Below are 27,198 nucleotides of genomic sequence, written 5' to 3'. Positions count from 1 at the left end.
ACCATCTCATCCTCTATCATCCCCTTCTCCTACCTTCAGTCTTTCCCAGCATCAGAATTTTTTCCAAAGAGTCAGCTCTTTGCATCGGGTGGCTAAAGTATTGGAGCTTTAGTAGCTTCAGCGTCAGTTCTTCCAGTGAATATTCAGTGTGATTTCCTTTAGGATTGACTGGTTTGAGCTCCTTGCTGTCCAAGGGACTCTCAAAAGTCTTCTCCAACACCACAGTTCAGAAGCATCAATTCTTCTGCGCTCAGCCTTCTTTGTGGTCCAACTGTCACATCTATACAGGACTACTAGAAAAACTGTAACTTTGGCTATACGGACCTTTGTTGGTAAAGTGATGTCCTGCTTTTCAGTACACTCTCTAGGTTTGTCATAGCTTTCCTTCAAGGAGCAGGCGTCTTAATTTCATGGGTGCAGTCACTGTATGCAGTGATTTTTGGAGCCCAAGAAAATAAAGTCTGTCACTGTTTCCGTTTTTTCCCCATCTATTTGTCATGAACTGAGTCAGCTTGTTTTCAAATCAGTATCAAATCTCATCTTCCTTCCCATTCATTTGTTGACTCATTCATCTCCAGACAGTGGAAGCCCACTTAGACGCCAGCTTCATACTCTATTCGTGCTGGTGAGCTTGTTAGTATAAGTCCTATTTTTCAGTAAACAAACTTGCTATATGGGAAAATCCACTTCCTCAGGGGCATTTGTGAAAAATCCAAACCTTCACCAACCCCTGTTTGATTAATCTTTGATCATAACCCCTCCTTAGCAACTCCTCATGGCCTTCTACGTGACACCCAGGCTCCTTTGTCTGCTGTTCACACCTTCAACCCTGCTCTTCACCCAGCTTTCTGAACACCCACTTTCTAAACCACTGCATTATGACTGGGCCGGACATCAGCAGTGTCATTTTTACTACAGTAGTTTTTCATCATGACTTTTCTGTTTCCTACCCTCCTGATTCTACCTGTTCTCTATGCATTTAGGCTCAAAGTTCATGTACATTTGTCTCTGTTTTTTTGATCCATGTGTCTTTCAGAACAATAATTGTAGTTGCTTGCTGTTGTTAAGTCGCTTCAGTCATGTCAGACTCTGTGCAACCCCATAGATGGCAGCCCACCAGGCTCCCCTGTCCCTGGGATTCTCCAGGCAAAAACACTGGAGTGGGTTGCCATTTCCTTCTCTGTGTAGTTGCTTAATGAGCTCTAATTATGTGTCAAATACTTCTATAAAGGCTTTAATGCTTGCATTCATCTAGTCCTTGTAAAGATCCTATGAGGAAGATGCTACTGTTACACCCATTTTAGTGATGAATGGCACAGAAGAGGTACAACAGTTTTCCTAAGGCCTGATCTAAGATTCTGACCTAGACAGTCTGGTTCCAGAATCCATTTATGTTAGAGCATCTCATATTCTTCAGTTCAGTTCAGTTCAGTTGCTCAGTTGTGTCAACTCTTCGCGACCCCATGAATTGCAGCACGCCATGCCTCCCTGTCCATCACCAACTCCTGGAGTTCACTCAGACTCACGTCCATCAAGTCAGTGATGCCATCCAGCCATCTCATCCTCTGTCATCCCCTTCTCCTCCTGCCCCCAATCCCTCCCAGCATCAGAGTCTTTTCCAGTGAGTCAACTCTTCGCATGAGGTGGCCAAAACACTGGAGTTTCAGCTTTAGCATCATTCCTTCCAAAGAACACCCAGGGCTGATCTCCTTCAGGATGGACTGGTTGGATCTCCTTGCAGTCCAAGGGACTCTCAAGAGTCTTCTCCAACACCACAGTTCAAAAGCATCAATTTTTTGGCTCTCAGCCTTCTTCACAGTCCAAGTCTCACATCCATACATGACCACAGGAAAAACCATAGCCTTGACTAGACAGACCTTCGTTGGCAAAGTAATGTCTCTGCTTTTCAATATGCTATCTAGGTTGGTCATAACTTTCCTTCCAAGGAGTAAGCATCTTTTCATTTCATGGCTGCAGTCACCATCTGCAGTGATTTTGGAGCCCCCAAAAATAAAGTCTGACACTGTTTCCACTGTTTCCCCATCTATTTCCCATGAAGTGATGGGACCATGGATGGTCCCATGATCCATGGAATCATGGATGCCATGATCTTCGTTTTCTGAACGTTGAGCTTTAAGCCAACTTTTTCACTCTCCACTTTCACTTTCATCAAGAGGCTTTTTAGTTCCTCTTCACTTTCTGCCATAAGGGTGGTGTCATCATCTTCTTACTTATGTATTATTTATGTTGCAGTTCTTACTTAGTCACCAAGTTGTGTCTGACTCTTTTGCAGCCCCATGGACTGTAGCCCGCCAGGGTCCTCTGTCCATGGGATTTCCCAGGCAAGGATCCTCGAGTGGGTTGCCATTTCCTTCTCCATATGTATTAATAGTTACTTACCAACAACTAGTTTTGACATTTCAGTTCTTTTTTGTTTACTTCTCCTGCAGGAGCCAAGCAAATGTTTCTTCTACAGAAGAAGTAATATCCTCAATAAGCATTTGTTAAATGAATTTTTAAAAAATCCACTAATAATAGCCAAGGAAATTAAATCTCAGCCCAGGTTGTTTGATTTTTCTTTTCAACACTAGATAGCGGTATATATAACATTTCCAGTGAACTTCTGAAATAAGGTATTCTCATTTAAAAGAAAGGAAAAAACATATAGGCTAAGGAATTTGTACAAATGAGGTATAAAAACAGACAAAGGAATTATGTACCCCTTCATTGCCAGAAATGTAATTGTAGAAGTGTAGCATGGATGGAGAAGGCAATGGCACCCCACTCCAGTACTTTTGCCTGGAAAATCCCATGGACAGAGGAGCCTGGCAGGCTGCAGTTCATGGGGTCGCTGAGAGTCCTATACAACTAAGCGACTTCACTTTCACTTTTCACTTTCATGCTTTGGAGAAGGCAATGGCAACCCACTCCAGTGTTCTTGCCTGGAGAATCCCAGGGACAGGGGAGCCTGGTGGGCTGCTGTCTGTGGGGTCGCACAGAGTTGGACATGACTGAAGTGACTTAGCAGCAGCAGCAAGTTAAAACTGTTTTGTTTTTTAAGGGAGATAACTCATACCTCGAACTTGGCAGATGGTCTTGGAGTTGTTGCCACAAGACCACCTGATTGTGTGTGTGTTGTATAATCATGATGAGAAAAGGATGACTTGGGAGGACCCTTCATTGAGTCAGTTGCATATGTTAAAAGTCTCTTTGGTCCCCAGGCTATGTCTCAATTATGAATCTGCATAATGGATTTCGCCCTGTTATGTGGTGGTGAAACCTTTAAGAACATGCATCTTTTCTACCCTCTTTGCAAGTGAGCAATACGCCTATTGAGTTAATGAAGCCAACGCACAAAGCAGCCATTATAATAAGTTTCTCTGAGGCCTGTTTTTTTGATGATAATGAGACTGGTGACATTGTCATATGTTTGATTCTATTCTTGCATCAAAAACAGACCATGTATCCTCCAGGCAGATGGCTTAAGTGTAGAATCGACCTAGTACTTGAATAATAGATGTTTTGTTGGTACATCAGGCTTTTATAGAAAACCAATTAGAGTTTATGGTTTCTTTAAGAATGAAAATCAATCTATATCCAAGTAGAGTATAAGTCACAAACTATCGTTCAAAACTATACATTTATCCAGAATTGAAGTTAGGACCTTGACAAGGAAACTAGATGTATATTAGTGAGCATTGCATTTTTAAAGTATACAAAATCAGTTAAGTTTTCATACTATATTTATGGCAGGCATATACTTTGACCTGGAACCTTTCTAGAATTTTATTGGTTACAGTTAAAATACAGTTACAGATTCCAGAGCCTGTTAAAAAAAATTGACTACTCAGAATCCATTTTTACCCTATCAAGAGAAAACACCCAGAAATAGTTTGGGTGTTCACGTATTCAAAGGAGATATAAATATAACCAGACATTTCACCTGGCTCAGAAGTTGAGACAACATTTGATAGTTGTGAACGGGAAGGAAGATAGTCAAGTTTTAATGCCTGCATCATTGTTGCCTTTTAGAGTGTCTCTCTCATTTGGGTTTTTATTTAGTTTTATCAATCTGTAAAATTATTAGTCCACTTTCCATGAGTATATTTTTGTTGTTGTTTAGTTATGTTCTATTTATTTTGCAGAATAGCTTATAAACATCTCTATTGACAGAGTCTTTGAAATGTAGGTGTGTATGACTGCAGATTTTTTGGTCATGATATTTGTTCCTGATATATACTGCATCTTGAATGAAGGAGACTGGAGGAAATCTCTCCAAGGAGATAACATTTGAGGTGGACCAAAAAGGTGTACAAATAAATTGTTGAGATACACAAATTACGACACAGTTTATAAGGAGGAAGTCATAGCTACCAATCTCACACAAAAAGTGGAAACAGTTTTGAAAGGATCAGAAGAAATAAAGTGATTATAAAATGGCTGAATCAGTATCTTATTAACTGGCCTTTAAGGGCCAAGTTGCTCATTGATGACCTGAGAGATATTTTCAAATTAGAAGGTTTCAAGTCTTGTTAGTAAGCAAGTATATTTAGTAGCTACCACTCCCTGGGGAAAAAACTCTTGTGGTATGACGGACTTTTTTGTTATAATTGGTTCCTTCCTAAGCAGGTATTTGTGGATTAATCTGATTCTTAAATCATTTAGCTCTTTCAACTACATTTTCAGAATTTGCTGTGTTATGAAATTTTAACCCTAATAGAAAACCTAACTGGTTGCATGGAACAACCCTTGAACATTTTGAAGGTAGTGAATCGAGAATATCTGAACTGTTAGGTCATTGTCAAGTGAGGGTTGACACTCGTAGTGATTCTCTTCCTATATTCATAGTGATTGTCTTCCTTTGCGGTGTCGAGTTTGTTTCTGTTCTGACCTTCAGGTGATGTAGTTACCTGTGCAGTAGGCTCGTGGAACGTTTGGAATCTACCTCAGGCTATCACTTGCTGTGAGTGTTCAGCTTCTGTGAGTTAATTTGCTCTTTGCCTGATTTTCACCTTTTAAGAGAAGATAATGAAGATAATGCTATTAAAAGACGCTTGCTCCTTGGAAAAAAAGCTATGACAAACCTAGACAGCATATTAGAAAGCAGAGACATTACTTTGCCAACAAAGGTCCGTCTAGTCAAGGCTATGGTTTTTCCAGAAGTCATGTATGGATGTGAGAGTTGGACCGTAAAGAAAGCTGAGCGCTGACGAATTGATGCTCTTGAACTGTGGTGTTGGAGAAGACTCTTGAGAGTCCCTTGGACTGCAAGGAGATCCAACCAGTTAATCCTAAAGGAAATCAGTCCTGAATATTCATTGGAAGGACTGATGCTGAAGCTGAAGCTCCAATACTTTGGTCACCTGATGGGAAGAGTCGACAAATTGGAAAAGATCCTGATACTGGGAAAGACTGAAGGCAGGAGGAGAAGGGGATGACAGAGGATGAGATGGTTGGATGGTGTCACTGACTCAATGGACATGAGTTTGAGCAAGCTCTGTGAGATGGTGAAGGAAGGGAAGCCTGGAATGCTGCAGTCCTTGGGGGTCTCAAAGAGTCAGACATGATTGAGCAACATGAATAGCAACAACAAGGGTAGGAGAGATAGCATATTTTTGAATTAAAGTCAGTCCTTCATCTCCAAGGATTCTGTATCTGCTGATTCAAGTAACTGTGAATCGAAAATATTGGAGAGGGGGGATTTCAAAAAGTACCAAAGAGCAAACCTTGAATTTGCCTGTTTACATAACATTTACAATGTATCAGGTATTGTAAGTAATCTGCAGATGATTTAAAATATACTGGAGACTGTGCAGCATACTGTGCCATCTTATATAAGGGTCTTGAGAGTCCATGAATTTGGGGATGGATGGTGTGCTGGAACCAAGACCATGAAGATACTGAAGCACGACTGTATTTTTAATTTACTTTTGTAATCAGTGCTGCCTTGAGGTTTCTCTTTAAGTCGTGAAGATATGGTGGCTGATGTGCCAAGATGAATTAATTTGGAAATTTGGGAGAAAGGAAAACGAGGCTGTAAGCACTCTGACTTTCCCTCTGTAAACTATATGCCTGTGTACCTTCTGTCTGGATATTTATAGCCTTTATAATATTCCTGATGCACATGTGCTAAGTAGCTTCAGTTGTGTCTGACTCTTTGCAACCCCACAGACTGCAGCCTGCCAGGCTCCTCTGTCCATGGGGTTCTCCAGGCAAGATACTGGAATGGGTTGCCATGCTCTCCCCCAGGGGATATTTCTCACCCAGGGATGGAACCCCAATCTCTTAAGTCTCCTGCATTGCCAGGTGGGTTCTTTACCATTAGCGCCACCTGGGAAGCCCAATATTCCTTATAATAAATTAATAAATGTTAAGTAACTGTTTCTGTGAGTTCTGTGAGCTTCTCAAGCTAATCAGTCAAACCTGAGATGAGGGTCATTTGAACCTGATGTATAGCCAGGGGTCAGAAGCAGGGATAACCTGGATTTGTGATGGTATCTAGAGTGGGGGCAGTCTTGTGTGACTGAGCCTTCAACCTGTGGGTCTACCGCTGTCTCAGGTAGACACATAATTGCCCGGTAGCTTAGAAGAACTATGCATCGTTGAGTATGTGGCTGTGGGTTTCTCGTTGTAGTGGTATTTTTCTGACCTGGAAGTTTTGCATTAAGTGACCTGGGAGATAAAACTCAGTTACCAAGTGATGGGACATTTCAGTGCTTTGCATTAGCCAGCACTATGAGACAGTATGGAAAAAAACACGGGTAGGTCTGTTTCTCATCTATCTTTGGGTGCTAGTGATGAGTAAGCTAGCATCAAATTATAGAGACAGTTGGGTGCTCCATCAAGTCATTTGAATTCATGCCTGACTTGCAAAGTGAAGGCTGGGGAACCAGGTCACATAGTTTGGGGTCCATGGTGGCATTTTTAAGAATAGAGTGGTCAAGAGTTTTAAATGCCACTAAGTGAAGTGAGAACTGAAAAATGATAGTTATCACAACTGAATCCTCAGTCATTATCACAAACAGCCCTAAAGAGTATTCTGAATGAAGCACATGACTTGGTGGCAAATACTTTGCAGGCCCTCACTGGACTGTTTTTCTGTGGCTTTCTAACAAAGCATGGTTCCTGCCCTACAGCACAGAGATACATGAAAAGAGAATCAGTATGGATTGAGATTTAGGCTTCTCTACTGATTTGAAGACACTTAATAGCTCCAGCAAACAATGGGGCATATATCCACAATCTCCCTTAGCTTCCTGTCCTAAAAATATGGTGTGGGCAGAATCGTAAAAAGCTAAATTAGCCATCCCTGGCTTTGGGGAAAAGCAGGGCAAAATCTCACCAGGTGCTTGTGAGAATTGCCCTATTGGTATGCTTTCCCTCCCCACCCCCCCCCCCCCCCCGCCCTCTGTTAACTGGGTGCCTTTTGTAGGTGTCAAGTTTAGTTGCATCTTAAATTTGTGCTTTCACAACTACTGGTACCTCTAACTGCAATGTCCTCTGGAAAGAGTTCCTCCGCTGTCATTTACTGTCCTCTGCTAAACCTCTTCCAGATCCCCCCAGGCAGTTAGCCACTTCCTCTTCTGTTCTCTGCAAATCAGGTTACGTTATAATGATCTGTTTACAGCTCTCTCTGTCCTAGTAAACTGTCAATTCCAGGCTGTTCTGGCCTTGAGAGGAGGGACCTTATCTAATTCCCCCTTTTATGTTCCTTGCCCAAGAACCCCGTTTTCCCTCTGAAAGTCCTGTAAACCGTGGTGGGATAGCAGAGGGGCTGAGCCTCCCAGGTCCTAGAGAAATAATGCTGAGTGCTGGTAACTTTGTAAACCAAACGCTCCGTCAGCTTGTTAGTTCTTGGAGTTCCTGGTAATCTGGTCAGTTTGTTAGTTCTTGAGTTCACGGTGTTCCTGGTAATCTTTCAGAGTCTCTTGACAGATCTCTGCTGCTTCATTATTGCTTTCTCTTGGCAGCTGTATGTAGCACCACCAAGGCACTGCAATTCTGTAAACATATTATAAGTGTTAGTCACTCAGTCGTGTCCGACTCTTTGCACCCCATGGACTATAACCTGTCAGGCTGCTCTATCCATGGGATTCTCCAGGCAAGAATACTGGTGTGGGTTGCCATTTCCTTATGCTGCCATTTAATTACAGAAATGTCTGCCTTCAGAGGTGATAATTTTATAGCATATACAACAATGACTACACCTAAGCCAGATCTACTAGAAAAATATATAGCTTCCTTCTTAGTAGATTTGATAAGTGTCTTGTTACGCCTGCCCTGATGATGTGAACAGTTGAAGACTTTATTACATAACACAAGGTCACATTGGCTTAGGGTAGGAGTAATAAGCTTACTACATTCTAACCTTCATATATGGTGCTTAAAGGTTGTTATCGTTTGTGTCATTTAATAGGGACTGTCCTTTGCTTTCAGAACTATAGCAAAAGTTATTTTGTTAACTTTTCTTTGATGTCTTCAAGAATGGGTTTTGTTTTCATTTTTAGTGTGAGAAGTTTAAACAGAGACTAATTGAGATTCACAAAACCTTCACTTTCAAAAAAAAAAATAGGACAGATCCATGAATGACTGACTACTATTCTAAAACATATGCAAACCCTTCTGGTTATAGCAAACTGCTTCGGCTTGCTTGTCTATATTTCAAGCTATGTGATGAAACAATTTTGTTTTCTCAACTTGAAATGCTATTTTTAATTTCTGTTATTGCAGTTTCATATGAAAGGAGTGTTTTTTTTTTTTTTTTTTTTTTTAGCACTGGTTATGTTACATGCTAGGTTAATTGTAAGACAACTCTGAGGTATCTTCACATTTTTGTGTCATTAGCATGCTAACAAGATATTTTCAGTACATCTTATAAAAATAAGACTTATAAAAGTCGTATTAAGAATCACTTTTTAGTTGAAGGGCATGAAATGCAGAAGAGACATGATTGGTCATCAAATATGAGTTAACATTTAATTAAACACTTGTTATGTGGTAGGCATGATTCCAATTGCTTTACATGGGTTTTCTCATTTAATTCTCACAAAAATCCCGTGAGGATTGAATTGTTATCTTTATTTTCCCTATAAGGAAATTGAAGCGTAGAGAGTCCAACTAACTTGCCTGTGGTCTGAAAACTGCTGGAAGGAGAGCTGGTCTTAGTCATCTGACTCCAGACCTTACATGCTTGTAGACTTTAACTGGACTGCTTCCGTGTTAACAAGCTCATGAAGAGAGCCTTAACCTCACTTGCAACTAAAACACACAAACACACAATTAAAGCTGTATTTTCTGTTAGATTTGCAAGGAAGAAAAATAATTGTCAGTATCCTTTATGTGGGAAAGAAGTATAATGTATTAAATTATAAATATAAGTTGTTACCTCTTTTTGGAGTGTCAAAGAGGCAAATGTTGAAAACACACACATGCTTTGACCTATCTGCGTCATTTCTAACGATTACCCTGCACAGATAAACACAAGAAAGCACAAAGGTATCTAGGCTACCTTAAGCACTGTTCATAACAAAAAGTTTTTAATTAAGTGTCTAGTAGGAATTAGGTTTAGATCAATGTGATAGGCAGCCATCATAAAAAGAAAAGTTAAGAATATAGTTACTGACATGGAAAACTGACCATGGCGTATTAATGAGTTTTTAAAAGCAGATTGCAAAACAACATACATAGTTTGATTTCCTTATATTGAATAAATATGTGTTTATATACACAAACTCTGGTCGAAAAGATTGTTCACCAGAATGTTAACTGGTGTTAACAGCTGGTATCTTTCCTGCTAAATGGTATAACTTAGTGATCAGATGTATGGGTTTTAAGTCCTGCTCAGTCACTTACTGGACTTCCCAGGTGGCTCAGCAGTAAATAAGTCGCCTGCCAGTGCAGAAAATGTGGATTTGATCAAGTGGGTTGAAAGACCTACTTGAAGAGGAAATGGCAACCTACTCCAGTGTTCTTACCTGGGAAATTCCATGGGCAGAGGAGCCTGGTGGGCTATATAGTCCATGGGATCATAAAAGAGCAGGACACAGCTTAGCGACTAAAAAACAACAGCAACAGTCACTTACTAGCATTGTGGCGAGGCAAGTTCCCTAACTTCTCTGTGCCTCAGTCTTTTCCATAAAATGCGGATAATTACAGATACTAGATGGTTGGGTTCTGAGGCTCAGCTGAGATTGTAAAGTGCTTGACATAATATGTGAGCATTCATTATCATTATTATCATCATCATTTTAGGTAATAGAACTGAAGGCAGTTTTAACTTTTTTTTTTTTTAATAGGAGTATTTTAGGGCTTCCCAAGTGGCACTATTGGTAAAGAACCCACCTACCAGTCCCTGGGTCTGGAAGATCCCCTGGAGGAGGAAATGGCAACCCATTCCAGTATTCTTGCTTGGAGAATCCCATGGACAGAGGAGCCTGGTGGGCTGCGGTCCATGGGGTCGCAAAAGAGTCGGACACGACTGAGCAACTAACACTACTACCATAGTTCCTCTACAATGCTGTGTGGTTTCTGCTGTACAGCAGAGTGAATCAGCCACCCATACACATACATTCCCTCTGTCTTGGATTCTCTTCCCATTTAGGTCACCACAGTTTTAGCTTTCTTTGTACCTTTTATTGGCTGAATTTTTTGAAATATGGATCAACTTTGGAAACAACAGCAACCCAAAAAAATGTTTTGAAAGGAATCACTTGAATAGGTTTGCTTATAGTTTTAACAGAAAATGTCTATTTGAGAGCTAAGGTTATTTAAAAATCCTCACAACACTCTTCACAAGCCGTTGGCAGCCACGTATGCTGGTATTTTACCCTGTGCTGTGTGCCAACTTGAAGGGAACTGAAATCATATTCTACTCCTCTGGCTGGAAGGCGTACAGAATCACAACAAACTGTTCAAGAGAAGCTGCCTCAATCTGCGGCTGCAGTGACATGTTGGGGCGTGACGTCAGCCCAGTGTCAGACTGGCAGGGTGGCAAGCGGTCCGCCGGCCACAGTGCGTTTCCTGAGGGCTCGGTCCCCAGGGCGCTCATCTGGGAGCCGCTCAAGACAAAGCAGCAGAGTCAGAGTCTGCTTTTCCTTCCAGTATCCCCTCTGCCTGTAGTTGAATGTAATTTTGATGGAGGCTGGTGAGTAATGCCTGTTACTTTAATATGTAATAATAAATAGCTGATGGCTAAATGAGCAGTAGTTCTTTTCTCAGTTAATGAGCCTGTGGTAAGGAAGCTTTAGAGCCCTAGTGCCAGGATTTACTTATTATAAATACTTCTATAACTAGAAGTATTGTATTCTTAGAGAAATGTAAATACATTGTGAGGTTTTTTCAAATGACTAAAGCATTTGAAGATGTAATCTTCCTTTTGGTCTCTCCTTAACTTGAAGCTACATAAATGCACAGTGGTTGCAAATTGCCTGAAAGCCTAAGGATTTTCATTCATTTATTTTTTTTAACTTATTCCGAGGAAAAACTTGAGTTTTTGTTTTGTTTCTCACTTCACAAGAAAGAAATGAATAAATTCTCAGAAGTTCCTTTAGAGATGTTAACAATGCTCGTTACATAATACTTTTATTAAAAAGTATATCACTAGTCTGAACTAATTAACAATTAGCTGAAACAGCTCTTTAATTCTTTAATTATTTGGGGTTATTTCAGCAATGTGATTCAAAATAGGAATCTTCATTTATGAGCCTAAAATTTAAGAGCAGTAAGTTACTACTGCCTTTGATTATAAAGGATGGCAACATGCCTTTTAAAAATTTATTTCTTTTTGCAATATTAATTCATGTCTTTGAATTGCACTATAGAAATTGAGTTAGTTTTGAAATCATTAGTTTCAGAAGATTGGGTAAAAGTGTGTGTATGTATGTTTGAGTAACTATATTTTGCTTTTCTCCCCCTCCCTTTCGAGTGACGGAATGACATTTTTATTTCATACTGTTTATATAGAATAAACTGAAGCCTTAAAAATCTTAGGCTTTATCATTTCTGGCATAATTCTTCTCTTGAAAGTTCAATCGCAGCCTTATTATTTCAAGGTCTTTTGGAGAATTTTCAAAGTTTTCTCTTAACAGTCACTTTTTACTTTGTATGTCTAGTTGAGGAAAAGACAATATAGAAATTCTTTATAGATAATGTTGAATATTTTCACATCAGTTTTTTGAAGCAAATAAAGAATTAAACTATCTGCACGTATTTTCTTTTACATGAATAGAATAGTTATTGAGAGGAAATGATCAAAATCAGTTTTTTATGTACAGATGTACAAAAATATCAATAACTGCCTTATTATGACTCCTAATACATTATACTTCTATATTTTTAGAAACAGAGAGATATAAAAGTGGGGTTTCAGCTTCATTTTGTTTGACTTGACAGGCTTAATTAAAGATCCATTTTTTTCCATAAGTTGTAGAATTTTCAAATTCTGCCCAAATCTAGAAGCTTTAAGTATATAGAGAACTCATTAATATTTTTATTGCTTTTAAAATTTATCTCAAATGTACTTAAACTATTTTAACATGGTTTTAAAATAGCCAATATTTTAATCAGTAAGTTACTGTAGTAATGATGAATTGAAATATATTGGGTATGCATTCCTAACAATGATGTTTTTGAGGCATTATGACCTCAGAGGTCACTGGCCTAAATACCACTAGAGTTCAAGTCAAGAGAAGCTACTTTAACTTTTTTGTATGAACAGGAAATTAAATCTGACAAAAGAAGGGAGGATGAGCAGAGCTTGGGGTGGGGGTCAGGGGGATAACCTGAAATTGACATAAAAGCCTGACTCAACTCTGAAGCACTGGGAATAAAGTACTTGTCTGTTCATGAATAAGGTGTTCTTTGAGGAACTCATTCCCAAAAATACTGAAGCCTGGTGGTAAAATATGACTGTGGTATTCTTCAAGTTTGAGATTTGGCTTGGTCCACTCAGATGGAACAGTATTCTGAAGCCCATTATAGTCTTGAACTATATTTTTGTTTCATAGTGGTGGAGAGTACAAAACTTCGTGCATAATAAATATTTAATGAATGTTTGAGCATGAATAAATGAATTGATTATACAAGTTAAATGAATGAGGGGAATATCTTGAGCCTTGCATTAGAGAGTTTTAATCTTTACTGTGATGATGAAAACCTACTAGTTATCCTAACCATCTAATAGCGTGCAGTGGCTTCACACTCTGTTAGAAGGAAACATATCCTGAGTAGCACTCGGCCATCACAGTGGCCGCAAGCGGCCATCGGAGTTCACTGCCGGCTCTGCTCTGTGTCTGGGGCTCTGCTGCGGGAAGTGGGCCCTGCCTGCTATTCTAGGTCAGATCTTTGTCCGACTTCTGCCTCATCTGTAAGTGAGAAATTTCTCAGTACTTAGGGATAATGATTTGCTGACGAAACTGAGCCTTAATTAACGTGCTGTGTGCATCACATAAATGCATTACTCTTTGGACCTTTTCAGGGGTAAAAAAAATGCATTCCTTTGAAGTTGAAGTGACAGAGAACCTAACAATGGAACAAATATCCTGCTTCAAAACTTACATAATGGAAATTTTATATATAAATATGTGTGTGTGTGTGTGTGTGCGCACGCGCGCGTGCGTGCGCGTGCGCTCAGTCGTGTCTGACTCTTCACCACTCTGTGGACTGTAGCCCACCAGGCTCCTCTGTCTGCGGAATACTCCAGGCAAGAATACTGGAGTGGATTGGCATTTCCTTCTCCAGGGGATCTTCCCTACCCAGGGGTCAAACTCACGTCTCTTGCGTCTCCTTCATTGGCAAACAGATTCTTTATCACTGCACCACCTGGAAATCATATGTAAATATATTGTCACTCAAAGCCTGGATTTTCAGTCTCATTTCTGTGCCCCCTCCCTGCCATCTGGGTTAAACTCTGGTCACATCTGAATATTCTTGCTGATCCCATGGAGGCTCAATTCAAGTGGCAGCCACTTCTGGGCCACCATCTCGGCTCTTCCCCTTTCTAAGCAAGATCAGTCCCGAATTGGGCTCGTTTTTGGTTAGTTACTCCTCATATTTGTTTATAAGAATATCATTAAGGCCAAACATCATCAGTGCCTGTTTCATACTGAGTGAATGAAAATATTTAAGTTACACAGAAAACATAGCCATTTTGAAGGCATACCATTTCTTAACAAAATGTTTTTGTTGCATAGGGATATCATTTGACTTATCAGTAGCTCCCTTTTTATTCTTGAAGTGGTTGTTTTGGTAAAGCTCATGCAGTATGAAAATGATTAATGAAGAATAGTAAAATTCAATAATTACTAATTTTTTTCCTAATTTGAAAAACTTCTTAGTCTGTCAACTTGATTCTTTTGGGAAGAAAGTTTCACCTACAATAATTGGATCTTTTTTGCAACCTATTTAGAACTAGGTTAGCTTTTTAAAGTAGTGTATAACCAACCAAAAGCAAACGAGATGGTGCTTAAATTCTGCTTTTTCTAATTTGTTGTTAACTTTCATAACAAGGGTGTAGTAATCCTCCATTTAATACATGTTACAATAAAAGATTACTAATTAGGATTCATTAGGGAGCAATAGAGTTGTCTGAAATATTTCTGACTACTGACATGTTCCTAAGTTGGAATTCTGCTTAGTTTTATTTTAAACCTCCATTAGACTTTTGTAATTAATAGTGTTTTGAAATAAGTGACTACTTTTTCAAATAAGCATTCTTTGAAATCACTGGAGTATATACCCTGTGATCATTTTTACTCTTGTGTGGTTTTACAAGGACTTTTTACATAGATCATTCAACAGTAAACTTTAACTTTTGATCAAATTATCAGCTTCTTCATTCATTAAATTATAGTTGTACTTCACGTTAAACATAGGGCAGAGAGCCAACAACTTTTTAAAGCAAGGATGTGACATAATTTGACTCCTCTTCAGGAAACCTCACTCTGCTAGCACATTCATGTTTATTATTTATTTCTTTAAATTGGGGTATAATTGCTTTACAATATTGTGTGTGTTCCTGCTGTACAACAAAGTCAATCAGCTATATGTATACACATATACCCTCCCTCTTGAACCCTCACCCCCCAACCCCACCCCTCTAGGTCATGACAGAGCACCAAGCTGAACTCTCTGTGCTATACAGCAGCTTCCCACTAGCTATCTATTTTATATATGGTAGTGAAATATATATGGGCTTCCCTGGTAGCTCAGCTGGTAAAGAATCTGCCTGCAATGCAGGAGACCCTGGTTCAATTCCTGGCTCAGGAAGATCCCCTGGAGAAGGGAAAGGCTACCCACTCCAATATTCTTGGGCTTCCCTGGTGGCTCAGATGGTAAAGAATCTGCCTGCAGTACAGGAGACCTGGGTTCGATCCCTGGGTTGGGAAGAGCCACTGGAGGGAGGGCATAGCAACCCACTCCAGTATTCTTGCCTAGAGAATCCATACTGACAGTGGAGACTGGCGGGCCTCAGTCCATGGGATCACAAAGAGTCAGACATGACTGAGCAGCTAAGCACACACAGTGTATATATGTCAATCCTACTCTCCCAGTTTGTCCCGTTCTCCCCTGTCGCCCACCCTGTGTCCACATGTCATATTCAAGTTAGGCTATTTACTATTTAGTGAGGGCTTTAGCAGCAGTAGCAGCAGCAGAGGGCTTTATTAGGTAATGTCTGGTGGTGCTACCAGGTACCTTTCAAAAGCCCTCTGGAATAAGGTTTGTTGTTCTGGTTTCGGTTGCTGTTTTATAGAAGGAAGTTGAGGTTCAGTGGAGGATGCTCTAAATGGGGGATATCCTGATTATAATGAGATGAATTCGGATGTTGTTAAGGGCCTTGGGAGACTTAAGAGCCTAGACTAAGGCAGTGATGGAGATGCCATTAGCGAGCTTCTTATGTAGGGTAATTTCTGGATAGCAACCAGAAATGTCACTTGATTCTTGAGTGCATGACAGAAAATGACTCTGGTGGATTAGCTTGTACATTCTAAGAGCCATTTTTCTGTTTTAACCATAAAGTGTCATTTAACCTTCCTATTTAAAAGCTTCTTAAGAATCACTCAAATGACTTCCAAGTGAGACAATTATCTAAATTATTTTAAGCATTTTTGTTTATAATGTGATTTATTAAGTGGTCTAAATGTACCTGTCCCATAAAACTCAGGATGGATAACAGTTATTAACATGCTGTGTTCATTTTTTTCATAACTAGCATGGTGATAATTGAATTATTTTCTAATTCCAAAATTATTTAAAGTCTATTGTCAAATTTATTTTGTAGATTCTAAATTAGTATGTTGGTTTTATTTAGGATTTTTTTTTCAGAAGATGATTTAGAAATTATCTGTAAATACAAAAAACTAAAACATAATTTGTATGTGAATCTCATATTTTGAATTTTTTTCCTTTATTTTGTTCCTAGTCTATGATGCTTTGAGCTTTGTACTTGCAGCATTACATCATACTCCTATTTTCCCAGTGGAAAAAGCAAAGTTTTCAATTCCTGTTGGGTGCTTTTGTAAAAATTCCATTGTTTACTATTGATGTTATTTGTGCTTCAATTCTTTGGGACCTATAATCAGGGAAATATGAAGTTACATTTACATCGTGATAATGTTGTCTGAGCAACTGAGAGTGAAGAATGATTGCAAAGCCGTAGAGAATAAGAAGATGGAAAAGAAACACTGGGTTTAAAATTCCGGTGGAATCTGTAAAGGTTTCATTACTGTGCTTCAGATGGGAATAACCTTGGGGTGATGCTAGGCAGTGAGACATGAGAAGGCGGGGGAGGGTACATGTTCACGGTGTGCGCAAGGAGAGGGTAGTGTTGAGGTGTGTTGTGTTGTGTTGTGTTTTAGTTACCATTGAGCAGAAACCTGGGAGAAGATGTGAGGCAGAACTGAGAAGGCTCACTGGCTGTGATGAGTCAAGAAGGGGCAGCTGTTGAAAGCAGGAAAAGGAGACTGGAAAGGACAGAACTGGAGCTCTGGGGACCAGGTCTCCATGTGGCTTCTGACACATGGAGAATACAAGTGAGGCTGTGAGCCTCAGTTTATTCACATGTAGAGTGAAGACAGTAATGCATACCTCGGAGGGGCTATGTGAGGATTGCTGGTTGAGTTTCCAGTGCAGCAGGCTCAGATGGAGAGCGTGAGCTGCACTCAGAGTGACGTCACATGGTGGTTGCTATTTAGGTGCTGATTTTTATTTTTCTTGTTGGGAGTGTGGATCAGAGAGGGTGTATCTTTTGTTCCTTACCCCTCTCCCCACTCCCAGCCCCCAAGAAATCTGAGATGCTCCATTTCCTGAATGATGAGAGGAGAAAGGAGAGACTATAAAGGGTTAAGGCTGAAAGGAAAATTTGGAGATGTGGGTAAATGAATCACTGAGGTTTTAGCAGGACGTCTGGAAGCAGTTAGATCGAAGTTAAAGGCAAATGGCATTTAGAACTAAATGTGGGGAAAGGAAATATATACTTTACATGTTTCGCAAAAGAAAAAAAATTGCAATCTTTTAGATTGCTAACTCAGTGGTTATTCACATAACTAAGGCTCAAGAATTCCGTTTCTCTCAAGAAAAGGCATGGCACTTTCAGTGTTTTCTTTTGTTCTTAAAACACTGCCTTTAATTGCAGGCAAAATTTTCCATGCCAGCATATTTTCAGTTTAAAAATAAATTGCAGAAACAGTCATTGTGGTAGTCAGATTTCAACATAGCATTTTTTGCCTTTTTATTTAAAGGAAAATAAATCCAAATAGTTATCTGCATAAGACATTAATCAACTTTACATGTAACAGATTTTAAAAATTACTCTGGACCACCATAGACCCAATTGGTTTAATAACTAATAAATAAAAATCATGTTTAATAACTAAGTCACTGCTTCAGACATAGTTTTTAAACCTAATTTGAGACTAAGTCTCAGAGTGACACATTATAGCATCATAATTTCTATTGGTAAAGGTACTTCAGTTTTTTTTTTTTAACTGAAGTATAGTTGATTTACAATGTTGTTAATATCTACTATACAGAAAAGTGATTCAGTTATACCCATTTATACATTCTTTTCCATTATGGGTTATCACAGGATATTAAATATAGTTCCCTGTGTTCTACAGTAGGACCCTGTTGTTTATCCATCCTATATATGATAGTTTGCAAAGCTCTTCAATTTTAAAACAAGTCAAAAAGTATAATTGTCTGATAGTATAATGAAACCAAGGCCACTTTGAGAATGTACAGTATTCTTTTTGGTTTGAGTGGAAGGATATTGAAGAGTTGTCCATGCACATCTGAGCTGTTTGCTTTTTGGTTTTGTACCTAAATTTGAGAAATACAATCACTTCCATAGTCCACACATCTCTCTGCCTTGCTCCAGTCTAACAGCATTATGGGTATGAGGCACCTTTTAAGGTCTCAGCCCTTGTAAAAGTCCAAGTCATGATACTGGCTTCTTGACAGGGTTGCAGAAAGAACTGCCAAACCACTATGATATCCTATTTTTCTTAGACTAAATTAAATCCTTCTTTCTCTCCCATAAGGGAAATACATGATGCTGAGTAAATCATACAAATGGGGGTGTGCAGCTGAATTTAATAAGAGAGAATCAAAATCTCTTCTGTGGGACAGAGTTTTCTAAAATATATACTTTGTGCATAGTCGATAGATTTTCAACCTTCTTACCACTGGTACACGGATAAAACACTACCTAGTAAACTTTGCTCTGTCTGACATATCACTCAGAAGAATTATTGGCTGTTACTGATGTTCAGTTCAGTCGCTCAGTCGTGTCCGACTCTGCGACCCCATGGACTGCAGCACACCAGGCCTCCCTGTCCATCACCAACTCCCGGAGTCTACCCAAGCTCATGTCAGTTGAGTCAGTGGTGCCATCCAACCATCTCATGCTCTGTCATCCCCTTCTCCTGCCCTCAATCTTTCGTTATTGATGTTAGCAATTTCAATATTTATTTCTTAAGTTAAAAAATAGAATGGATTTTGTAGTAAAGCAATCATTGGAGTCACTCATGAAGCCAAAATATTAAAAAAAAAAAAAAATCACTAAAACAAATATTCCCACAGGGGAGAATTGCAATACTAAGAAGTAGCTAGTACATTGTTATTAATGGCCAAAACGTTAAAAAAAAAAAAATCTTTTCCTAACACCAAAGAAAACAGCAACAAAAACAAATGGGACTAACTGAATAATAAAGGGAACCATCAATAAAATGAAAAGGCAGTCTACCCAATGGGAGAAAAAATTAGCAAGTCATGTGTCTGATAAGGAGTAATATCTAAAATGTATAAAGAACACACACAACTCAATGGCAAAAAAAAAAAAAAATTTTCAGTTAAAAAATGGGCAGAGAGTCTGATAGAGGTTTTTCCAAAGAAGACATATAGAAGACCAATGGGTACATGAAAATGTGCTCAACAGGGAAATGCAAGTCAAACCTGTTGGAACCACTATCATCACTTGTTTTAAGAGGTAAGTGTTGGTTAGGATGTGGAGAAAAGAGAACCCTCAGTGCACATTAGTGGGAAGTACGTTGGTGCAGCCATGGTGGGAAACAGTATGGAGGGTCCTCAAAAAATTAAAAACAGAAGCACCATGTTGATCTAACAGGTCCTTCTGGGTATTGATCCAAAGGAAACAAAAGCAGTAATTCAAAAAGCTGTGCACTGCCGCCCACCCAGGATCACTGCAGCATTGTTTATAATAGCCAAGATGCGGAAACAACTGAGGTGTCCATCAGTGGATGAATAGGTAAAGAAAATGCAGTTTGTATGTATGTAAGACATATGCACACAGTGGAATATTCCCATTTGCAACAACATGGATAGACCATGAGGGCATTATGCTAAGTGAAACAAGTCTGAGAAAGGCAAATACTATGTTATCTCATTTGTATGCATATGTGGGTGCTAAGTGCTTCAGTCATGTCAGACTCTGCAACCCTGTGGACTGTAGCCTGCCAGGCTCCTCTGTCCATAAGATTCTTCAACCCACTAAAGTGGGTTGACCTTTCCTCCTCCAGGGGATCTTCCCAACCCAGGGATCAAACGCATATCTCCTGCTTTGGCAGGCGGATTGTTTACCACTGAGCCACCTGGGAGGCCCTTTTGACACATATTTCTGGCCAATGAGAGTCTAGACAAGGATGGCCAGGGAGTTCTTGAGAAACTTCTTGAAAAGGAATAGTGTATGCGGAGACTTGCCTTTCACTTCTAGACTCTGTGGTCTGCATGTGATGTTTAGGACCACTGCAGCCAGTTTGAGACTGGTCAGATGCTCAGCTAAACAGGATAGACTAGTCAGTATTGCCATATTATGCAGTCATGAATAATCATATCTCCTTGGAATCTCAAATGTTCTTATTTTTAAATCTAAAATAGCTTCTTTCCATATCTGGTTTAAAGAATATACATATACCCTGTGTACTGTGCTGATTCATTTTAATTTTTCAATCTAGTACTGTCAGTGATATATTCATTTTTGCAAAAACCAGACAAATCCTAATGTTTCAAAGGACTTAATGTGAGGGCATTTCACCTGTTTATAAATACCTGATACAAAATTTACATTTACACTCAACAAAGGTTGCAAAGTTGTAGCCTGAATGTTGGATAACAGGAGTTTTAAAACCAAATTACCTATGACTGATTCATGTTGATATGTGGCAGAAACCAAGACAGCATTGTAAAGCAATTAGCCTTAGATTAAAAATAAATAAAGTTTAAAAAAAACTAGATTTCATTTTTCAGTTCATAGCTGTGCTAAATATTTCATGTTTTGCCTTGTATATTTTGAAATAATCACTCCAGTAAGAATGAAAGTTCTTTCAGTGTTAACCTCCTTTCATCATTATACTCAAAAATTTAAACACCGTGTTAGCAGACATCTTTTTTCCTCTTTCTAAACCCATACTTTTACTGGGGTTTATATTTGAAATGGATGTTTCAGGCATCTGTTTAGTGTATGCGGGATTGTTTCCTTAGGGATATCCTTGATTGATGTCCTCCCTTATTAGTGTCCTGCTGAGAACAGACTAGCAGGGTGGACTGAACCAAAAAAATGGCTTCCTCTAGCCAGCCTGGGAATGGACATAAACTCCAGCATTCCCAGTCTTCAGAGTGTTGTCATACAGTCTAAATTACTCCTCATATAACACTAGCTGCCACTTAGAGTTGATTCTAACCCATTAAATTCTGTTTCCATTAATGGGTTATAGAAACCGTTGTAGTTTATCAGCTTTCCCTTTTGATGTAAAGCTCAGAACTGCTTAAGGTGGCACACCTTCACCCACATTTTCTGGTACAGTAACCTTCATGAGGCGCTGTTTGGTTCACAAATACAATCTGAAAAAGAATAAGGCAGAATAGTGAATTTCTACTCCATCTCCAGTAGATTTCTGATTTAATTTGTTTTTTTGATGGAAATATGCCATTTTATACACACACGGATTTATTCATCAAAAGATCTTTTAAAATCCAGTTATCATTGAGTGAAATAGTTCCATAGGGGTTGGAATTAAGCAGATCTTTCTTTAAATTCTAGTAAATGATTAAATGTCTAGTAATAAAGAGTGAAGAGGGCATAATGCCAAAGAACAAGCAATTTGTGTTGCTGTTTCTCAATTTCTTGATATATTTTCTAAAAGTGCCACAGATTTGATCCTTTACCTTTGATAGAGCATGATCCTCAGAATGAGCTCCTGGATGTGACCTATTTCATTCAGTAATGAACTCTTCAGAATAGCAGAGTCCATTTTTTTTTAAGTGTTGTTTGTCATTATTTAAAAACCTTCTTGAATACTGCCTTAAAAACATAGCTACTCTCTCCTTGGAGCTTTTATATTAGAATGACTTTTCTCCTCTATTTTCTGTTTTTGGATATATTAGGAATATCTTGACAAGAAACATGAGAGCCACGAGAGATCACACCTTTATTCTTTGACAGTAAATACTGACTAGCGGGATAACAAGAGTTTTTAACATTTTTCGGGTTGCATGTTCATTTGAACTATTTCAGTTTAAATAGGTTACTGAACTTAATAAGTTGTCTGATGACACCAACATATGCTCAATTCCTCTAGTTCATAACAAAATATGTTCATAACAAAAATAAATGTCTTCAAGGCCTTGTCTGTTCCTGGCCATGTTTATACTCTTTACTCATTTAATCTTCATAAACATCCCCACTAGAAAGTAAATTCCACAAGGGCAGTGATTTTTATGTTTTGTTCACGGCCATCACCAGGTACCTAGAACAGTTATAAACAAATAGACAAGCAACATGTGACATAGCTACTGTTACCTAACTGTGAGGTAGCTGAGACATAGACAGTACAGTGAACCCACAGAAATAACACACATGGCTTATGTGGTAGAGTTTATTGTTAGAGGGCAATGATGCTCGTCACATAGGGTTTATTACCCTCAGCACTATTTTTTAAAAATATTTATTTATGGATTAAATGCCTTGAATCTTAGTTGTAGCACATGGAACCTTCATTGCATCAGGTAGGATCCTTTCTTGCAGTGCACAGACTCTCGAGTTGTGGTTCGTGGGCTGAGGAGTTGCAGTACTTGGGCTTAGTTGCTCTGTAGTGTGTTCAGGCCTGGTTCCCCAGCCAGGGATTGAACTCATGTCCCCTGCTGGTTTTGAAAGATCTCCTGCAGAGCTGTGGGTTGACAGTGGCTCACCGCAGGGACCAGGGAACTGGCAGCAGCAATCCTGAAACATGCCCCCTGGTGCAAGCCCTCCTGGAAGTTGCCCAGCCTCAGCACTATTGATATTTGGAGCTGGATCCTTTATTCCTGTGAAAAACTCTCCTGCAAGTTGTAAGATGTTGAGCAGCATCCTGGCCTCTACTCACTACATACGAACCCCAGTTGTAATGTTCAAAAAGTGCTACCAGACAGCGGATGTACAGAACGAGGTCTGTTGTATAGCACAGGGAACTATATTCAATGTCCAGGATAAACCTAATGGAAAAGAATATTAAAAAGAATGTGTGTGTGTGTGTATATATATGTATAACTGACTCACTTTGCCATATAGCAGAAATGACACATCATTGTAAATCAACTATACTTAAATAATATATATGTAAAACCAGACATCTTACCACGCATTTCCCAATGTTCCTTGGGAGATAAAAATTATTCCCAGGGCTTCCCAGGTGGTGCTAGTGGTAAAGAACCCCACTGCCAATGCAGGAGGCGTAACAGACAAGGGTTTGACCCCTGGGTCGGGAAGATTCCCTGGAGGAGGACATGGCACCTCACTCCAGTATTCTTGCTTGGAGAATCCCATGGTCAGAGGAGCCTGGCAGGCTGCAGTCCATCTGGTCACAGAGTCAGACAGAGCTGAAGCAGTTTCAGTTCAGTTCAGTCGCTCAGTCGAGTCTGACTCTTTGCGACCCCATGAATTGCAGCACGCCAGGCTTCCCTGTCCGTCACCATGCCGAAGAGTTTGCTCAAACTCAATGTCCATTGAGTTGGTGATGCTTTCCAGCCATCTCATCCTCTGTTGTCCCCTTCTCCTCCTGCCCCCAATCCCTCCCAGCATCAGAGTCTTTTCCAATGAGTCAACTCTTCGCATGAGGTGGCCAAAGTACTGGAGTTTCAGCTTTAGCATCATTCCTTCCAAAGAACACCCAGGGCTGATCTCCTTCAAAATGGACTGGTTGATCTCCTTGCAGTCCAAGGGACTCTCAAGAGTCTTCTCCAACACCACAGTTCAAAAGCATCAATTCTTCGGCGCTTAGCTTTCTTCACAGTCCAACTCTCATATCCATACATGACCACAGGAAAAACCATAGCCTTGACTAGACGGAACTTTGTTGGCAAAGTAATGTCTCTGCTTTTGAATATACTATCTAGGTTGGTCATAACTTTCCTTCCAAGGAGTAAGCATCTTTTAATTTCATGGCTGTAGTTACCATCTGCAGTGATTTTGGAGCCCAAGTCTGACACTGTTTCCACTGTTTCCCCATCTATTTGCCATGAAGTGATAGGACCAGATGGCATGATCTTAGTTTTCTGAATGTTGAGCTTTAGGCCAACTTTTTCACTCTCCTCTTTCACTTTCATCAAGAGGCTTTTTTGTTCCTCTTCACTTTCTGCCATAAGGGTGATGTCATCTGCATATCTGAGGTTATTGAGATTTCTCCCGGCAATCTTGATTCCAGCTTGTGCTTCCTCCAGCCCAGCGTTTCTCATGATGTACTCTGCATATAACTTAAATAAGCAGGGTGACAATATACAGCCTTGACGAATCCTTTTTCCATTTGGAACCAGTCTGTTGTTCCATGTCCAGTTCTAACTGTTGCTTCCTGACCTGCATACAGGTTTCTCAAGAGCCAGATCAGATGGTCTGGTATTCCCATCTCTTTCAGAATTTTCCACAGTTTATTGTGATCCACACAGTCAAAGGTTTTGGCATAGTCAATAAAGCAGAAATAGATGTTTTTCTGGAACTCTCTTGCTTTTTCTGTGACCCAGCAGATGTTGGCAATTTGATCCCTGGTTCCTCTGCCTTTTCTAAAACCTGTTTGAACATCTGGAAGTTCACAGTTCATGTATTGCTGAAGCCTGGCTTGGAGAATTTTGAGCATTACTTTACTAGCATGTGAGATGAGTGCAATTGTGTGGTAGTTTGAGCATTCTTTGGCATTGCCTTTCTTTGGGTAGCGCAGAGGTATGTTAATTCATAATTTAGTTAGTACAGTCACTTTTGCTGTAACACAGCACACGTCTTCCTAAAAATCACCTCCCTGTGTGAACTCAGACAATGAAAGTTTAGGGATTTTGTGGAAAATGGCTTTAGGAGCATAGTACTCAAAAACCTCATTAGTGACACATAAAAATAAGAGGACTTCCCTGGTGGTCTGGTGACTAAGACTCCACACTCCTAATGCATGGGGCCCGGGTTCCAACCCTGGTGGGGAACTAGATCCCACATGCTGCAACTAAAGACCTGCAGCCTAATAAATTAATTAAACAAATAAAGATAGGAGCCTAATGAAAGACATAACAGTTTCATACATGTTAAATGCTTAGGGAAAAAAAGTACTACAAATACACTTTGCGTTGAAAAAGACCGGCAGTTTGCTTGTGGAAATGGACATTGGAGAGGTTTCAGCTTGTGAATTATTGGGAAGTGTTGAAAGTGGAAAGACATGAAATTAGACAGTTGTGTCACTGTGAATGGGTGTGTTTTGTAAAACAGACAATGAACTGAAGTAGCTGCTGGACATTTGAGGGTGTGCAAGTGTGTCATTCATGTGCTTCTCGCTATCAACATCATCAGGTGCCGTTTCTGCACTCACCTAGGCTTTCTTGTGAATGTGCTCATGAATACACAAATGCAGAATTTATGTGATGTTTCAGCTTTTCTGTAGTACACAAATTGCATCGGAACATCCTTGTACATAAATGTTATAGGAAAACTGATGCTACTTTCATCTGGATTTTGAGACCCTTCAAAGGAGGAGGGGAAAAAAAGAAAAGCTTAGACTACAAAAAGGATGGTGAGTGTTGGATGAAAAGATATACTTCGTAAATAATACTGCAGACAGACTGGTAGAACTGAAGAAAGGCTGGAATTTTGTCTTCCCTTCCCTCTTGTGGTCCTGAGCAGTCCCTCCTCCTTTGTGCCAAGCGTGATGGTCATGACTTCATATGTGGCCAGCCACCTCCCAGGGTGCCCCGTTGCTGTGTGTATTAAAGAACTTGTGTATTACGCACTAAAAGAATTCTGCACATTAACAGTGATGGCTTTTTGCTTATTTTTTTTAAAGATTCATTTGGGTTATATTTACATTGCTTTCATTTGTTCGCTCAGTATATTTTTAACTGATTTTTAGTTTCTGTGGATGATTTAGAAATTAATTTTTGAAATATAAAAATAAAATTTTAAGTATATAAAAATACGTTTGCACAAACAATAGCAGTAAGAATTGACAATCCTACCAGGTTGTGGAAAATTACCACATTTAAACACTTCTTTGGTTGATATTTTGGTTTTTCATACTCTTAATTTATTTTAATTGATATTTTAACAAAATCATTAGAAAACATTACTCTGATTTTTATTTGATAAGTATGTTGTTTTATGAGAGATGACATTTTATAACTAAACTCATTGCCTATAAAATCTCAATCTTATGAATTTTAATTTTATAGAACCCTAGTAATCTTGAGTGACTATAATTAAGTCAGAACAAATAAACATTTGAGAGGACTTCTTTGTGTACATATTACAGTTAGGCCTAAGTAATAGGAAAGATGATTTCTTTGATTAAAGAATAGCAGAAGACTTGCATGTTAGAGTGCCCTTGTAAATAAATGATTTTTTATGTCAACTTAGTATAACATTAAATAAAAGAAAACACGATGGATACTTTAAAAAAGTAAAAGAAGAGCATAGATATATTCATTTTTCATGATTGATTTTAATCACTGATCTTTTAACTAAGGGGCTTCCCAGATGGCTCAGTGATAAAGAATCTGCCTGTCAACGCAGGAGACATGGGTTTGATCCCTGGGTCGGGAAGATCCCATGGAGGAGGATATGGCAACCCAGTCAGTATTCTTGCCTGGGAGATCCCATGGGCCGAGGAAGCTGGCAGGTTACACGACTGAGCATGCATGCATGCACTTTTAACTAAGATAGAATGCTAAGATTTTTATTTATTTAGTGAGTTTTACTTAAAGATATTGTGATCCTAAAAGTACTTGGACAATATAACTGTATTCAGTTTAATAGAAATAGCATCCACTTTCAGGGTAAAGAGTGTTTATGCTCCTTTATGATTGTTCTTTATTTTAGTGTCTCCTTTGCCCTGTGTCCTTGTCTGCATGTGTTACTCAGTTGTGTCTGACTCTTTTGCAACCCCATGGACAGTAGCCTGACAGGCTCCTCTGTCCATGGAATTCTCCAGGCAAGAATACTGGAGTGGGTTGCCAGTCCCTTCTCCAGGGGACCTTCCCAACCCAGGTACTAAACCCAGGTCTCCTGGATTGCAGGCAGGTTCTTTATAGTCTGAGCCACCAAGGAAGCCCATGTCCTTGTCTAATGGATAGTCAAATCTATTGTCTGGTGGTCAGAGTAATAATCTCTTAGGCCAGTAACCGTTACAGGGTCCTGTAGTTATAATTTACAGTTTCTGGAATATTAGGGTTAGAGTCTGCTGT

The 27,198-nt window shown here is 39.3% G+C and overlaps 1 protein-coding gene across 19 annotated transcripts in view; it reads left to right on the top strand.

The window, feature by feature from the left end:
• PLEKHA5 (pleckstrin homology domain containing A5) overlaps positions 1 to 27,198 on the top strand; it is a 261,962-nt gene that overhangs the window by 126,754 nt on the left and 108,010 nt on the right. For 2 of the 19 annotated variants that reach the window (XM_061417694.1, XM_061417693.1), the window contains exon 1: positions 11,009 to 11,143. The exons of 10 other annotated variants lie outside the window; for them this stretch is intronic. The gene's annotated coding sequence lies outside the window, so the exon portion shown is untranslated. Of the gene's footprint in view, positions 1 to 11,008; positions 11,144 to 27,198 lie in introns of those variants that run through there. 7 more of the 19 variants (XM_061417698.1, XM_061417697.1, XM_061417700.1 and 4 more) reach the window with 5 other exon arrangements.

The sequence above is a fragment of the Bos javanicus genome, chromosome 5 (assembly GCF_032452875.1).
Source record: "Bos javanicus breed banteng chromosome 5, ARS-OSU_banteng_1.0, whole genome shotgun sequence".
In the NCBI taxonomy this organism is placed as follows: domain Eukaryota; kingdom Metazoa; phylum Chordata; class Mammalia; order Artiodactyla; family Bovidae; genus Bos; species Bos javanicus.
Note: the sequence above shows the minus strand (reverse complement) of the source record. Positions and strands in the feature narration are given on the sequence as shown.